At 47.6% G+C, this 15,944-nt stretch overlaps 1 protein-coding gene across 2 annotated transcripts in view; it reads right to left on the minus strand.

Annotated features, from left to right (window-relative positions):
* The window catches only part of LOC129659535 (solute carrier family 23 member 1-like), a 246,646-nt gene that overhangs the window by 177,398 nt on the left and 53,304 nt on the right, over nt 1-15,944 (minus strand). The gene's annotated exons all lie outside the window — the stretch shown is intronic.

The raw sequence follows: 15,944 nt of genomic DNA on the forward strand, positions 1-15,944 counted from the left end.
AAAAAATCCCGAGGACAAGTTTCAGCTGTACGTGCAGATCGCCAATTTTTTCAAAGGCTTTTGCTGTGTTAACACTCAGGTCAAACAGGTAGGATGGAGCAGGGTGCAGTCAGGCCTTGGCTCGCCTCCCCTCAAATGGTGGGCTCTGGTGGGGAGCACTGGCTGCAGGTCCCCCAGTTCACACTACGGGGGGACGCTCTTCCATGGATAGTTGACTTGAGTCTAATGCATCTTGTGAAGGAGGATGTCTAGGGAAGAGGCAGAGGGATGCTCTTCAGGGCACATCCGAGCCTGGGAGCCTCGAGGCAGGGACCAGACCTCAGAGGCCTGGCCCTTGGCAGGCATTCCTACATGTGTGATTTCTTGATGCCTTTCTGAGAGGCTGAACTAGTTCATCATTTTCTGAGATGCTGGGGTAATATTTGCTGTCAGCTTTTGAAGGATATTAATTCTGCTTCCAAAAAGCTGACTGTGCAGCCCACGGTGACATGCCTTGTTGGGGTCTTGGTTAGAAGGTCCATTCCTGGAAGTTTCCATAGAGGGAGGGGGTTATTGATGAGCTGCCAAGGAGACAGCCCCTTTCAGATTCAGAGCCATGGATTTTCCCACTGATTTAGCAAAAATATAGCTGTTTATTTTAAAAGGTACGTGATAGTTATGAAAATGTCCAAAAATAATCAGGGCAGCTTTCCAATGTGGCCCTTTTCCTGCTTACCCTTCACTTCCCTCTGCTGAGACTACCTGGAGCCAAGGCCGTTTCCTGCAGTTTGCTCTCTGCACCCCCCACCAACCCTTGGCTGCCAAACCCTGACCACTGAGTCCCTTGCTCTGGGCACAGTGAAGTCAGGTCACTTTACCAAGGCTTTAAGAGCAGATGGACGGGACAGTCTTTGTTTTCCCCACTTTGTTACTTACACAGAGCAGGAAAGAAAGAACTGGCAGGACTGGAGCTCGTGTAAAGCAGAGGTGCTCAGACTTGACTCACCTTGGGAGCTCATTGGAATGCAGATTCCTGATGTCCCCACACTCAAGATTTCCATTCAGTGTTGTGAGATGTGGCCCCAGGAATCTGTGTCTTGAACAAGCTGCCCAAGAGTGTCCTCATGCAGGAGGCCTCAGGCCTTGGTACAGGGTGTGTAAAGAGGGCAACTGCATTCTCTTCCCCGTTTATCCCAGTGCCTGTATTGGTTTCCTAGGACTCATGTAACAAATTACCTCAAACTCAGGGGCTTAAAACAACAAAAATTTATTCTCCCAGAAGGCCCAGTTTCGGTGTTGACCCGCCATGCTCCCCCTGAAAGCTCTAGGGGAGAATGTCTCCTGCCTTTTCCTAGCTCCCGGTGGCTCCCAGCAGTGCCGGAGACCCCTGCACTTGTAGCTGCATCGCTGCCTCCGTCTTCTGTGATCTCTGTGTCCTCTCACCGTGTAAGGACACCTATCGTTTGGATCGAGGGCACACCCCAAATCTAGGATGACTTCAGCTTACAGCCTTAGTTAATCACATCTGCACAGACTCTAGTTTCAAATAGGCTCCAGGTGGGCGTGAACTGGGGGACTGCTACTCAACACACCTCAGCACCCAGTCCCAGCAGACACCTCTAGCAGCCTAGCGATTTCACAGATCTGCAGCTGGAGAGTCCCTCATCATCATTTGCAGGAGCTTAGAGATTGTTGGATGGCATCACCGACTCAATGGACATGAGTTTGGGTGAACTCCGGGAGCCGGTGATGGACAAGGAGGCCTGGTGTGCTGCGGTTCATGGGGTCGCAAAGAGTCGGACACGACTGAGCGACTGAACTGAACTGACTGAAGGAAGCAGAACATTTGGAATGACATTCAGGCACTCTGTGACAGGCTCCAGTGTGTGGCTCCCTCCCCAGATGTTTGGCCTCGGGGTGTCCTCCACATTCCAGCTCCCCCTTTTCTCAACCTTTGCCATCATTCTCACCATAACAAGGGGTCTGGTGATTTCCCTTTGACCAGTTCTTCCCCCTCTTGGATACTCTGGCTCTGATGTGCCCCACCCCTATCAGGAGGGCATGGCAGATGAGGACCATTCTCTGGAGCTTCATTCTCAGAATCACCCCCAATCTGGTCCCACATCCATGAGATGGTTGGCTGGATTAGGGGTGCTTCCCAAGGCCCAAGGGAATCAACCCCTAACAAGCAGCGCTAATGAACTACAGGGGTGATTTTCTGCTGGGGTGGGGATATGCAGGAAGAACACAAACCCAGGAATGTACTTTTAGGGGAAGGGGTAATGGGGAATCAGTTTAGCTAGTGTCATTGTTAAGGGAATGAGAAACACTTGCTAAATTAACATAATGCTGTTTCTTCTCAAAAGGATCCCCAAATAGCTAACCAATGTCCCTTGTTCCTATTGCATTCCCTCCCCCAAAGGCAATGATCATGACCAGTTTCTTATTCAGTCATCCACAAATGTTCTCCAGCTACTTATATAATCTATCAAATACAAATGGTATTCCCAGGTGGCGCTAGTGGTAAAGAATCTGCCTGCAATGCAGGAGACCCAGGTTTGACCCCTGGGTTGGGAAGATCTCCTGGAGAAGGAAATAGCAACCCACTCCAATATTCTTGCCTGGAAAATCCCAGGGACAGAGAAGTCTAGCAGGCTACAGTCCATGGGATCGCAAAGAGTCAGACACAACTGAGCACACACACATCAGATGCAAATTGTCACCCACTATACACACTGCTCTGGACCGCGCTCTTTTGAAATAATATGTCCCACAGAGAAGGAGCCCATTCGTTTTATTGGAAGCAGCTGCAGAGTATTCCATGGGTGGGTGCATCGTGGTATAATTCATCATCCTCTGTTGAGGGCATTTGGATAAAGCTTTAAGATTGCCCCTGTCTCGCTCATGGGTTCTTAGAAATCCCCAGGAGAGGAGAGAAGCCAGTTCTACTGTATCCAGGAGAAGCCTTCTGGAGACGGTAGAGTACGGAGACGAGTGAAATGGAAATGGACTCCCTGCCCCTCATTGCTTGTAACTTCCTGGCTGGAAGCTGGAGGAGAAGATACCACTGAAGAGATGTGGGGGAGAAGCAGAGGGAGGAGGCATGCCTGAGATGGTGGGGCCATCTCCCCCTCCTGAGGCCTGGAGCCCTCAGATAAAACTTGAATCCTCTTCTACCGGTGTTTTGCAAGAACCGGACCTTTCTGTCGACAATGAGATGATAATGTTGAGGTGCACGGAGATGTTTGACGATGAAGATCTGTGATGCGGGAGGGCTGGAAGCAGGAGGGGATGGAGGAGGCTGGTGGTCTCCGGCTTTGAGTTCTGGCAGCCCAAGTTGCCCCTGCCTGGGCGTTTTGGAGTGGGCTGCCCCAAAAGCATTTTGATGGTTGTAGTTTCTGGTTGTTATAAAGTATTTAAGAATAGTGGGGTTGTGTGTCGGTCTTTCGGGGTTGTTTTGAATGAGGCGCTGGCCTGCTGCAGGACACACACATGCTCCCGCTGTGCTCCTCTTCACGGGGTACCAGATGCACCCGAGGACCAGGCCGTGAGTCTGTCAAGAACAGGACGGCCAGGATGTGTCCCATGACACTGGGCACTTGCAGCTCACCTGCTTCAGGGCACTGTGTTGATTCGTTCTAGAAGCTCTGGCGTCCACCCCACATCCCGCAAGCTCTAAAAGCCCAGGAGCAATGCTGACCTCAATCTTGTGGTCCAGGACACCAAGGCAGAATCAGTCTTATCTGCTTCTTCTGACAATAAAGACTCCTGAATGGAGTCCATGTCAGGTCCCACAGTGCTCGCAATGCTTTTTGCTGAGGCTGCTGGGCAGAATGCATCAGTGCACTTGGGCCTGTGTACTGGGGGTGACGGTTATTATTACATGTCAGCTTGGCAAGGTCATGGTACCCAGGTACTTGGTCACACATTTTTATAGATATTTTATGAAGGTTTTAGGTGTGTGTGTGTGTGTGTGTGCGTGTGTTTTTAGAAGAGACTAACATTTAAATCAGCAGACTTTGAGTAAAGCAGATTACCCTCCATAGATGGGTGGGCCTCACTGAATAAGTTGAAGGACTGAATAGACCACACTTGCGACCCCTTGGCCCTGAATTCTCCAGGCCAGAGTTCTGGAGCCGTTCACCTTGGATCATCCCAACCCAGGGATCGAACCCAGATCTCCCATATTGCAGGCAGATTCTTTACCAGCTGAGCTATCAGAGAAGCCCTAACCTCCCTCAGGAAGAGGGAATTCTTCCAGTGACTGCCCTCAGATTCCAGCTGCAATTCGTCCCAGCCTGCATGGCCTGCCCTGCAGACTTCAGACTTGCCAGCCTCCACAATCACCTGAACCCAATCCTGAAGTCCATCTCTCCATCTGCCTTCCCCATATGTGTGTGTGTGTGTGTGTATACATATATATCTCTCTCTGTAGACATATATGTATATACATAGATATATGTATGTACACACCCCCTATTGGCTCTGTCTCTCTAGAGAATCCTGACTAATCCACTGAGGATGCAGAGAGAGCAGGCTCACCTGCTCTGAACAGTTTATAAATCATGGCAACAGCGGCTCCCCTCCACTGAAGGCCTTTCCAAGGCTTGGGCTGTTTCACGTCCCTGTGAGAACCTGAAGTGCAGGTTAAGTCTTAGGGTCCAAACCTGGTGCCGTCTGACCCACACCCCCAGTGCTCACTGCCTCACCATACCATCCTGTGATGCACAATCTGACTCCAAGGACTAGCACTGGGCATATGCAGGGAGTGTAGCTTTGCAGACCCTTCAGTGTTTACAGGGGCTTCCCAGGTGGCACTAGTGGAAAAGAACCTGCCTGCTGAAGCAGGGGAGGTAAGAGAGGTGGGTTCCATCCCTGGGGGCAAAGATCCCCTGGGGGAGGAAATGGCAACCCACCCCAGTATTCTTGCCTGGAGAGTCCCATGGACAGAGGAGCCTGGCTGGCTACAGTCCATAGGGTTGCATAGAGTCGGACACGACGGAATGACTTAGCACAAGCTCAGCGTTTCCCAGTGGCAGGGGCCTGGAGGGGAGGGGCCTGATTGGGAGGAATCTGGATGGGAGGAACCTGCATGGGAGGGGTCAGCAGGCCTCATACTTCTTTGCGGAGGAAGAGAAATGTTACTGTCACCTTTCAGCTAACAGCCCCATCTCTGTTCCCTACCCCACCCAAAGCCTCTGCCTCCCAATGCATCAAAATACTGTCTAGAGGCTTTCTGCGTGGACACTGGGCTGCCCTGGTTTACCCTGGAGACGGGAGGGCTGAGCACGGTGTAAGGATGTAGCTTGAGTCTAGACCTAATTGACTCGCTGACGGGGGTCACAGCACGCTTGCCCTGGCCTTAATCTAACACTTATCTAACTGTGCCACCACGTGTGGGGTGCAGAGACGCTCAGGTCGACAGGGTACCTCCCATGGTGGGTGGGGCGAGGAGCACACTGGGTGGGGGCGGTGCAGAAGGAGCGTTCTCACATCAGGGTGTCTGTGGCCCTCCGGTGCCCATCTTCTGAGTCCCAGGGGCAGAGCGAGAGGTCGCGCACTCCCACCTCGCCTTCCCTGGGCCAGAAGGGGAGGTACTGGGCGCAGGAGGACGTGCAGAACCTGGTGCCGATCCCCCAGGGGAGGCCGTAGACCTCCAAGGCCTTCGTAGTCTCCTCAGACTCCTCCTGGACTTGATTCCATGCCAGAAGGCCTCTCTCCTCCAGACTTCCTAATAGGAGACAGAGAGCGAGGTCGGGACTGGGCCCCAAGGGAGCTGGCGGACCTGGGCAGGAGGAGCGTCTGGAGAGGCCAGTTCACAATGCCTTGATCCAGCCGGCAGCTCGTCCTTCTCCTTCTCCCAGCCCACCCCAAGAATCAGCTCAGCTCAACTCCACCCAATTCAACTCAATGGATGTGAGAGTTGGACCATAAAGAAAGCTTGAGTGCCAAAGAACTGCCGCTTTAGAGCTATAGTGCTGGAGAAGACTCTTGGGAGTCCCTTGGACAGCAAGGAGATCCAACCAGTCGATCCTAAAGGAAATCAACCCTGAATATTCATTAGAAGGACTGATGCTGAAGCTGAAGCCCCAGTACTTTGGCCACCTGATGAGAAGAGCTGACTCACTGGAAAAGACCCTGATGCTGGGAAAGATTGAAGGCAGAAGGAGAAGGGGACACAGGATGAGATGTTTGGATGGCATCACCTACTCATGGACATGATTTTGAGTAAGCTCTGGAAGTTGGTGATGGACAGGGAGGCCTGGCGTGCTGCAGTCCATGGGGTCACAAAGAGTCATAGGTGACTAAGTGACTAAACAATAACAACAACTCAGCTCATCACCAGGAGTTTTCTGAGCTCTAGGGTACGACCTTCTATGAACCACTGTTCTTTCCTCCTCTTCCAGGGTAGACCTTTCTATGTTTCAATGTTTCTAGAATGCAGGTGTCTTTTGTATTTGGTGGAGAGAAGAAATGTGGAAAACAGAATATCAGAATAAGCAGGAGTTATTACAGAGGTCCTTTCAAGAAACTATCGGAGGACCAAGAAGGGAGCACGGAAAGCCACCAGTGAGGACAACTCTGCACCCTTCACCGGACACATCCTCAGCACTGATGGGTTTGGTGTGCTCACCGCCACACTCAGTGCCCTGTATTGTAAGGGCCTGTGGTTGTGTCTCCCTTTCCTACGAGCCTGTGAGGCTCCAGAAGGCCGGGCATGTCCTGCTGCTCTCTGTACGCTCAGTACACAGCACCTGGAGCACAGCACACCAGTTATGGCTTTTGTTGGGATATGAGTCTATACTGTGTTCTCTCCCACCCTAGCTAGACTGCAGGCTCTAAGAGAGCTGGGGCTGTGCCTTTTGCGCTTTGCTTCTGGTATATTTCCCACCTTAGGGTCCTTTTATGGGCTGATCTGTGCTCACCCACCCACTCACAAAATCATATGCTGAAGCCCTAACCGCCCTCCTCAGGTTCCTCAGAATGTGACTATATTTGTAGACAGGGACTTTAAATCACCCCACCCAGACCCTGGACCTGCTCAGGGTATGCTGTGCCCAGCCTCACATGGGAACTGGGGCTAGGGAAGCAACGCGGCTGGCCCTAATGCTGACCGTCTACCCACACTGCCAGCTTACAGGGCAGAGATGAGCCCTACCAGGGATGGTGTTGTCCAACAGGAATCCCAGAAATCCACCAACAAACATGCCCGTGGTCAGCAGCACCTGGATGACTTGGTCCAGCTGAAGAATCCCTACGGTGGAGACAAAAGTGACAGGGATTACAAAATGGGCAGAGGATCTTGGCAGAGACTTCCCCAAAGAAGATGTCCAGATGACCAACGAGTACATGAAAGGTGTTCAGCATCGCTGACAGCAGGGAAATGCAAATCAAAACCACAGTGAGGTAGTCATCTCACACCTGTGAGGATGGCTTTTCCCAGAAAGAACTGACAAGTGTTGCCAAGGGTGTGGAAAAATAGAAACCCTTATGCATCATTGATGGGACTGCAAATTAGTACAGCCATATGGAAAACAGCATGGATGTTCCTTAAAAAATTGAAAATAGAACTACCATTCAGTTCAGTTCAGTCACTCAGTCGTGTCTGACTCTTTGCAACCCCATGATTTGCAGCATGCCAGGCCTCCCTGTCCACCCATATGATCCAGCAATTCCACTTCTGGATATTTATTCAAAGAAAATGAAAACACCAACTCAAAAAGACACATGCACAGCCACATTCACAGTAGCATAATTTACAACAGCCAAGATATCGAAACAACCTAAGTGTTCTTCAGTGGATTAGCAGTTAAAGAAAATGTGTATGTTTACAATGGATATTATCCAGCCACAAGGAAAAGAATGAAATGTCGCTATTTACACAACATGGATAGACCTTGAGGGCACTGTGCTGTGAAATAAATCAGAGAGAGAAAAACAAATATGTATGATCTCACTTATTATATGTAGACTCTTAAAAAAAATTAAAACTCATAGAAAAAGAGATCAATTTGCAATTACCAGAAGCGGGATGTGGGAGAAGAAGGAGGTGCTGGAGGAAGGTGATCAAAAGGTACACACTTCCAGTTATGAGATAAGGATGAGCAGTGTAATGTACAACATGAAAACTATGGTTAATGCTGCTGTATGTTAACCATACAGTTCTTAACAGAATAAACCCTAAGAGTTCTCACCACAAGGAGAAATGTTTTTCTTTTTTCCCCCACTTCTTTTTATTGTATCCATGTGAGATGATGGGTGTTAACTAGACTTATTTTGGTAATCATTTCACAATGGATGTACATAAAAATTTTATGCTGTATACCTGGTATCATACAGTGATGTATGCCAGTTGTATCTCAACAAAACTGGAAATAAGTAATGGCGATGTAATGTACAACATGGTGACTATAGTTAATTTAAAAGAAGTGACAGGAATTTCCGGGAACCAAGGGCCCCACCGGCTCTGCTCCTGGAATGGTCACAGTCTAGAGGATGGAGAATCACCTGTGTGGAGCCTCTCTGGGTTCTTGTTCACCCAGTTGGGAATGGCAAGCCCACAGAAGATGGAGAAGCCGAAGATGAAGAGGTTTCTGGGTGAGTTCAAGTCCACGTACTGCAAGAGAGAGGCCCGGAGCCATCAGCACCTATACTGAACACCAAGCACCCCACTAAAGTGCCCCCTGTTCGCCCACCACTGGAGGCTGGAGGGGGAGGTTGGATTCAGAGGGCACAGGCTCCCAGTCAAGTCCCACTCCCCCCTGGCCCTGAGAGCTGAGTGGTTTGGATAATCCGATCCAAACGGATCCAATTTTGTTTTTCAGAAGTTTGGATGTTCCTGGTTACTTCTTCCCTCCATTTGGGGCCGGTGCATTTGGACTGGAGGATGCCCTTCTCCTCCCTTGTCCCCGGGCTGTTCCATTCATCTCCATCCCCATGGGCTCCTCTCAGGAGATGCAGTGCTGCTGCTTTTCCAAGGGTGCTTTGCCTCACCTGGAGATTGGAAATCCCCACGGCAGTGATGACCCCGAACATCACCAGGAACATGCCTCCGATCACGGGTGTCGGGATGGTGGCAAATGCAGCCCCGATCTTCCCAAATATGCCCATCAGGAGCAGCACGCAGCCCGCAGCGACAATCACCACCCTGCTTCCTACCTGCAGCACGCAGGGAGAAGGGATAGAGATGGTGGCTGAGCTCCAACCAGGCCACATGCCCTGGAGACCTCTGCGCTCTTCCTGGGGAATCACAAACAACAGCTCCAGGGGACCTGCAGGAGGAGCCCCTCTACGTCTCATGGGGCTAGGGAAAGGATGAGGGTGTGATCTTGGGTCCCAGCCTCTGCCCTCACCTCTCCTCTCTGCTGCTCTCATACCTATCTTCAAGTCCTGACTCCAGTGCTCCTTCTCCGGGCAGCTTTTTGTGAAGAAGTGGCAAGAAGTCTCTTTTGGGAAGGAGTGGCCCAATGCTTAAGAATGGAGTTTGAGAGCCAGTTCCAACTCTGCCTCTAACTAGCTGTGCGGCTTTACGCATGTTATCTAACCTCTCCAAATATCAGCCTTCAAATTTATCAGGTGGAATTAATAATACTTACTTCACAAGCTTATTATAGGAGGCCAGCATTACCCTGGCAGTACCAAAGCCAGATAAGGACACTACAAGCAAAGAAAGTACAGGTGAAACTTGAACAATGATTTGGAACTGTGTAGGTTCCTTTACCGGAGAAGGCAATGGCACCCACTCCAGTACTCTTGCCTGGAAAATCTCATGGACGGAGGAGCCTGGTAGGCTGCAGTCCATGGGTTCGCGAAGAGTCGGACACAACTGAGCCACTTCACTTTCATGCATTGGAGAAGGAAATGGCAACCCACTCCAGTGTTCTTGCCTGGAGAATCCCAAGGATGGGGGAGCCTGGTGGGCCGCCGTCTCTAGGTCGCACAGAGTCAGACACGACTGAAGCGACTTAGCAGTAGCAGCAGGTTCTTTTACATGCAGATATTTTTCAACAGTAAACACTGCAGCACTAAACAATCCATGGTAGGCTGAATCGGTGAATGTGGAACCATGGATATGATGGAACCACAGATATGATGGAACCACAGATATGATGGAACCACGGATATGGACGGACCACATGTACAAAGATCCAACTATAAGTTATGCAAGGGCTTTTGGCTGTGAGGAGGGTTGGTGCACCTAATCCCACCCCATTTCCCATATTATTCTAGGGTCAACTGTACAGACCAATATCCTTGATGAATATAGATAGAAAAACTATCAACAAAATATTAGCAAACCTAATTTAACAGCACATTAAAAGGATCATACACCATGATAGAGTGGAATTTATCTCTTGGATGCCAGGATGTCTCGACATATGCAAATCAGTAAATGTGATACACCACATTAATAGAATGAAAGATAAAAATATATGATCATCTCAATAGATGCAGAAAAAGCACTGGACAAAATTGAACATCCTTTGTTGATTAAAAAAAACCTTTCCACAAATCAAATAGAGAAAGAATGTAGCTAAAGGCAAATATAAAAAGCCCACAACTCACATCATGCTCAAGGCTGAAAGGTGGGAAACTTTTCTTCTACGATCAGATCAGAACCAAGACTAGGGTGACAACCTCACCACTCCTATTCAACACATTACTGGAAGTCCACAGCCATAGGAACCATGTAACATAAAGAAATAAAAGGCACCCAAATAAAAAGGTAGGAGTAAAATTATCTTTATTTACAGATGATATGATCTCATATGTGGAAGATCCTAAGACTCCACTAAGAAATTGTTAGAACTAATCAGTGAATTCAGTAAAGTTACAGGATATAAAATCAATGTACAGAAATGTCACATTTTCCCACACTAATAATAAAACATCTAAAAAAGAAATAAAACATACCCATTCATAATAGCATCAAAAACAATAAAATATTTAAAGAAGAATTTAAACAAGGAGGTGGAAACTATAAGACTTTGAGGAAAGAAACTGAAGAAGACACAAATAAATGCAAAGGTATATTATGTCATGACTTGAAGAATTAGTATTGCTAACTGTCCATATTACTGAAGCCATCTACGGATTCAATGCAATCCGTATCAAATTTTCAACAGCATTTTCACAGGAATAGAAAAAAAAATGCTAAATGCTTACATATAGTAGTATAGTGTCAGTTGTTCAGTTGTGTCCACTCTTTGCAACCCCATGGACTGTAGCCCACCAGGACCCTCTGTCCATGGAATTCTCCAGGCAAGACTACTGGAGTGGGTAGCCAGTCCTTTCTCCAGGGGATCTTCCCAACCCAGGGATCAAACCCAGATCTCCTGCATTGCAGGGGGATTCTTTATCATCTGAACCACCAGGGAAGCCCCTAAAATGCTTATGTAAACACAAGAGATGCCAAATATATAAAGCAATTCTGAAAAAGAAAAATAAAGCTGGAGGCATCTCAATTCCTGATTTCAAACTATACTACAAAACTATAGTAATCAAAACAGTATGGTGCTCGCATAAAAACAGACACATACACCAAGGGGACAGAATTGAGAGCCCATAAATAAGTCCATGCATATATGGGCAATGTTTGACAGGGCTTCCCAGGGTGCAAGCTTCATCCCTGGTCATGGAAGGAACATCCCACATGCCATGTGGTCCAGCCAAAATGTAAAAAAAAAACAACAAAGAAATGAACAAAAACATTAAAATGATACTCCAGGGTAGTTTGTTTTGTAGGAATAAAAAGCTCTGGGGATCTGTTGCACAGCATTGTGGGTGGATACACTTAATAGTACTGAACTGTACACTTCAAAAATATTAAGATGGTAGATTTTATGTTATGTGTCTTCTACCACAATGTTTAAAAATTTTAAGATACTCCAATGTCAACAACTTGAAGTCTGTTAATGCAGTGATAGAGTAGCAGATTTCACCTTTGCTTAGTTTTCTTCCCAGCTTAAGAGCACATTGACCACTGACTGCCACCTGGCAGCTGGTGAAGGTTGACACGCTCAGCGAGGACCAGCAGCGGCACAACCAGGGCACCAGTCACGTCCTCTGGCCACACGCAGTGGCTGAAGGGCATGCCCCTGCTATTCAGGGCCTAACAAAACATGGTCCACTGGAGAACGGAATGGCAAACCACTTCAGTATTCTTGCCTTGAGAAGACCATGAGCACAATTTATTTAACTGACTTCATAAGAAAACATGTGATAAGAATTTACCACATCAGCAGGCCTCCCTCGCCTGCCCGCTGCAGCTCTTAAAGTTATCCTATATTAATAAAGCTACTTCTTGCCTATCAAAAAAAAAAAAAAAGAATTTACCACATCAAAGGAAACTTCTGTTTTGTTTACAAGCCTAACAATGAACTGTGGGAACTAAGCATGAATCTAAGCACAGTGAATCAACTTTTCAGGTTCAACCAACGCCCTTTGGATACACTGATGATCTCATGAACGGCAGGTCATCCTAAATCCTACCACCACAGAATTTACCATGCAGCCCTGGGTCTCTTTTGGTCTCAGGACTGACATCTGGGCTGTTGTGACATCCCATCACACCCTAGAGAAGTGATGGGAAGCCTCTGACCAACCTAATTCCTCCCCCCACACCTCCACTTGTCCCCCACTTCCCACCCCACCAACTAGGAAAGAACCAAAAACTAGTGAAAGGCAAAGGAGAAAAGGAAAGATATACCCATATGAATGCAGAGTTCCAAAGAATAGCAAGGAGAGATAAGAAAGCCTTCCTAAGCGAACAACGCAAACAATACAGGAAAACAAAAGAATGGGAGAGACTAGAGATCTCTTCAAGAAAATTAGAGATACTAAGGGAACATTTCATGCAAAGGTGGGCACAATAAAGGACAGTATGGATCTAATAGACACAGAAGATATTAAGAAGAGGTGGTGAGAATACACAGAAGAAATGGCACCCCACTCCAGTACTCTTGCCTGGAAAATCCCATGGATGGGGGAGCCTGGTAGGCTGCAGTCCATGGGGTTGCGAAGAGTCAGACAGGACTGAGCGACTTCACTTTGACTTTTCACTTTCATGCATTGGAGAAGGAAATGGCAACCCACTTCAGTGTTCTTGCCTGGAGAATCCCAGGGATCGGGGAGCCTGGTGGGCTGCCATCTATGGGGTCACACAGAGTCGGACATGACTGAAGTGACTTAGTAATAGTAGTATACAAAAAAGGACTTAATGGCCCAGATAACCACAATGCTGTGATCACTCATGTAGAGCCAGCCATCTTGGAGTGTGAAGTCAAGTGGGCCTTAGGAAGCATCACTATGAACAAAGCTAGTGGAGGTGAAGGAATTCCAGCTGAGCTATTTCAAATCCTAAAAGATGAAGCTGTGAAAGTGCTGCACTCAATATGCCAATACTTGGAAAACTCAGCAGTGGCCAAAGGACTGAAAAAGGTCAGTTTTCATCCCAATCCCAAAGAAGGGCAAACCAAAAATGTTCAAACTCCTGCACAATTGCACTCATTTCACATGCTGGCAAAGTAATGCTCAAAATTCTCTAAGCCAGGTTTCAACAACAGTACGTGAACCGTGAACTTCCAGATACACAAGCTGGATTTAGAAAAGACAGAGGAACCAGAAATCAAATTGCCAACATCCACTGGATCACAGAAAAAGCAAGAAAAATCCAGAAAAACATTTATTTCTGCTTCACTGACTATGCTAAAGCCTTTGACTGTGTGGATCACAACAAACTGGAATTTTCTTAAAGAGACAGAAATATCAGACCACCTTACCTTCCTCCTGAGAAACCTGTATGCAGGTCAAGAAGCAGCAGTTAGAACTGGACATGGAAAAACGGACTAGTTCCAAATTGGGAAAGGAGTACATCAAGGCTGTATATTGTCACCCTGCTTACTTAACATATATGCAAAGCACATGATGCGAAATGCCGGACTGGATGAAGCAAAACCTGGAATCAAGATTGTCGGGAGAAATATCAATAACCTCAGATATGCAGATGACACCACCTTATTGCAGAGAGCAAAGAGGAATTAAAGAGCCTCTTGATGAAAGTGAAAGAGGAGAGTGGAAAAGCTGGCTTAAAACTTAACATTCAGCAAACAAAGATCATGGCATCTGGTCGCATCACTTCATGGCAAACAGATGGGGAAACAATGGAAACAAGGGCAGACTTTATTTTCTTGGACTCCAAAATCACTGCAGATGGTGACTGCAGCCATGAAATTAAGAGATGCTTGCACCTTGGAATAAAATCTATGACCAACCTAGATAGCATATTAAAAAGCAGAGACATTATTTTGTGCACAAAAGTCTGTATAGTCAAAGCTATGGTTTTTCCAGTAGTCACATATGGATATGAGAGTTGGACTACAGAAAGCTGAGCGCCAAAGAATTGATGCTTTTGAACTGTGGTGTTGGAGAAGACTCTTGAGAGTCCCTTGGACTGCAAGGAGATTCAACCAGTCAATCTTAAAAGAAATCAGTCCTGAATCTTCACCGGAAGGACTGATACTGAAGCTGAAACTCCAATATTTTGGCCACCTGATGGGAAGAACTGACTCATTGGAAAAGACCCCAATGTTGGGAAAGATTGAAGGCAGGAGGAGAAGGTGATGACAGAGGATGAGATGATTGGATGACATCACAGACGCGATGGACATGAGTTTGAGTAAACTCTTGGAGTTGGTGATGGACAGGGAGGCCTGGTGTGCTGCAGTCCATGGGGTCACAAGGATTCAGACACAACTGAGCAACTGGACTGAACTGAACTGTAGTCCACAGGGTCGCAATGGGTAGGATACAACTGAGCAACTGAACAACTCGATTTGCAGCCTGCTCATGTACCTTTCTGCCCCGCTCTTTCCTTCTACTCTAAACAGCCTTAATTTAGAAATGATACATCAAAAAAATTTTTTGTTCCATTTATTGAGTATAATTTTCTGTTCTGCATGATATTTGCTTCCTTTAGCAGGAAAAATAGTTGCTGCTTTTTACTCATGTAGCCCATTCCTGTTATATTTCTGTGTGGGTCAGTGGTCCTCACATGGAAAAACATTCCTTTCACTTGCACTAAGGTTTGGAAACTTTGGGGAAGTACCCAGGCGTCCACGGTGTCAGTTGCTGCAGGGCTGGGCGCTGGCTCTGCTGCTGCCCACGCGTTTGAGCTCCCCCTGTGGGCCCGAGGCCGTGCAGACACAGAGGTGGGTAGGTCTGAGGGCACGATCAGAAAATGCAGCGAGGGGAATGAATAGCGGGCTCTGTATTCTCCAAAGCTGACTTCACTTGTTCTGGGAAACACCGCACCTCTGCACTGAAGCAGACAGGAAAGCAACATTGTAATAATATGCTTTTCTAAGCCTTCTTAGAAAGCACCATCTTGAAGAATTCGTGCTAAACTTATGGGGCTTTCCTGTGGAAAATGGGAGCCCAGAAGAGATTTTAAGTAGGAACTAATTTAATTGGGTTCTAGAAAGATCCTTGGGCAGCCAGGTGGCAGCCTGATGAGAGATGGGCAAGATCCTGGGAAGAGATAGGGATGCTGCCATGTTCAGGTGAGAGATGATTGATCAAGCTGTGGTCCTGCTGGGAGACAAGAGGACAGGAGGGCCACAGGCACACAGAGAAGACAGAATCCATTGTGAGGGGTGCAGGTCAGAGACGATAAGGATGCCCTGGGTGAATCCACAGGACAAGGTTTACAAGGAGGAGAGGTAAGACGAGGGCATGGGCTGAACATCACAGAGGCCATGCTGAGTGAGAGGCACCCTTGGGACACGCAGGCACAGGTGACCACAGCCAAGAAGGTCAGAACAGTAGCAGAATAATGGCTCCTCAGAGATGTCCACATCTGATCCCAAACTCACATGGCAAAGGGGACTTAAGGATTTTGAGATGGAGAGAGTATCCTGAATTAGCCAGGTGGCCCAATCTAATTACACATACCCACATAAGCAGAG

Source organism: Bubalus kerabau, chromosome 8, assembly GCF_029407905.1.
Source record: "Bubalus kerabau isolate K-KA32 ecotype Philippines breed swamp buffalo chromosome 8, PCC_UOA_SB_1v2, whole genome shotgun sequence".
Taxonomy (NCBI): Eukaryota; Metazoa; Chordata; class Mammalia; order Artiodactyla; family Bovidae; genus Bubalus; species Bubalus kerabau.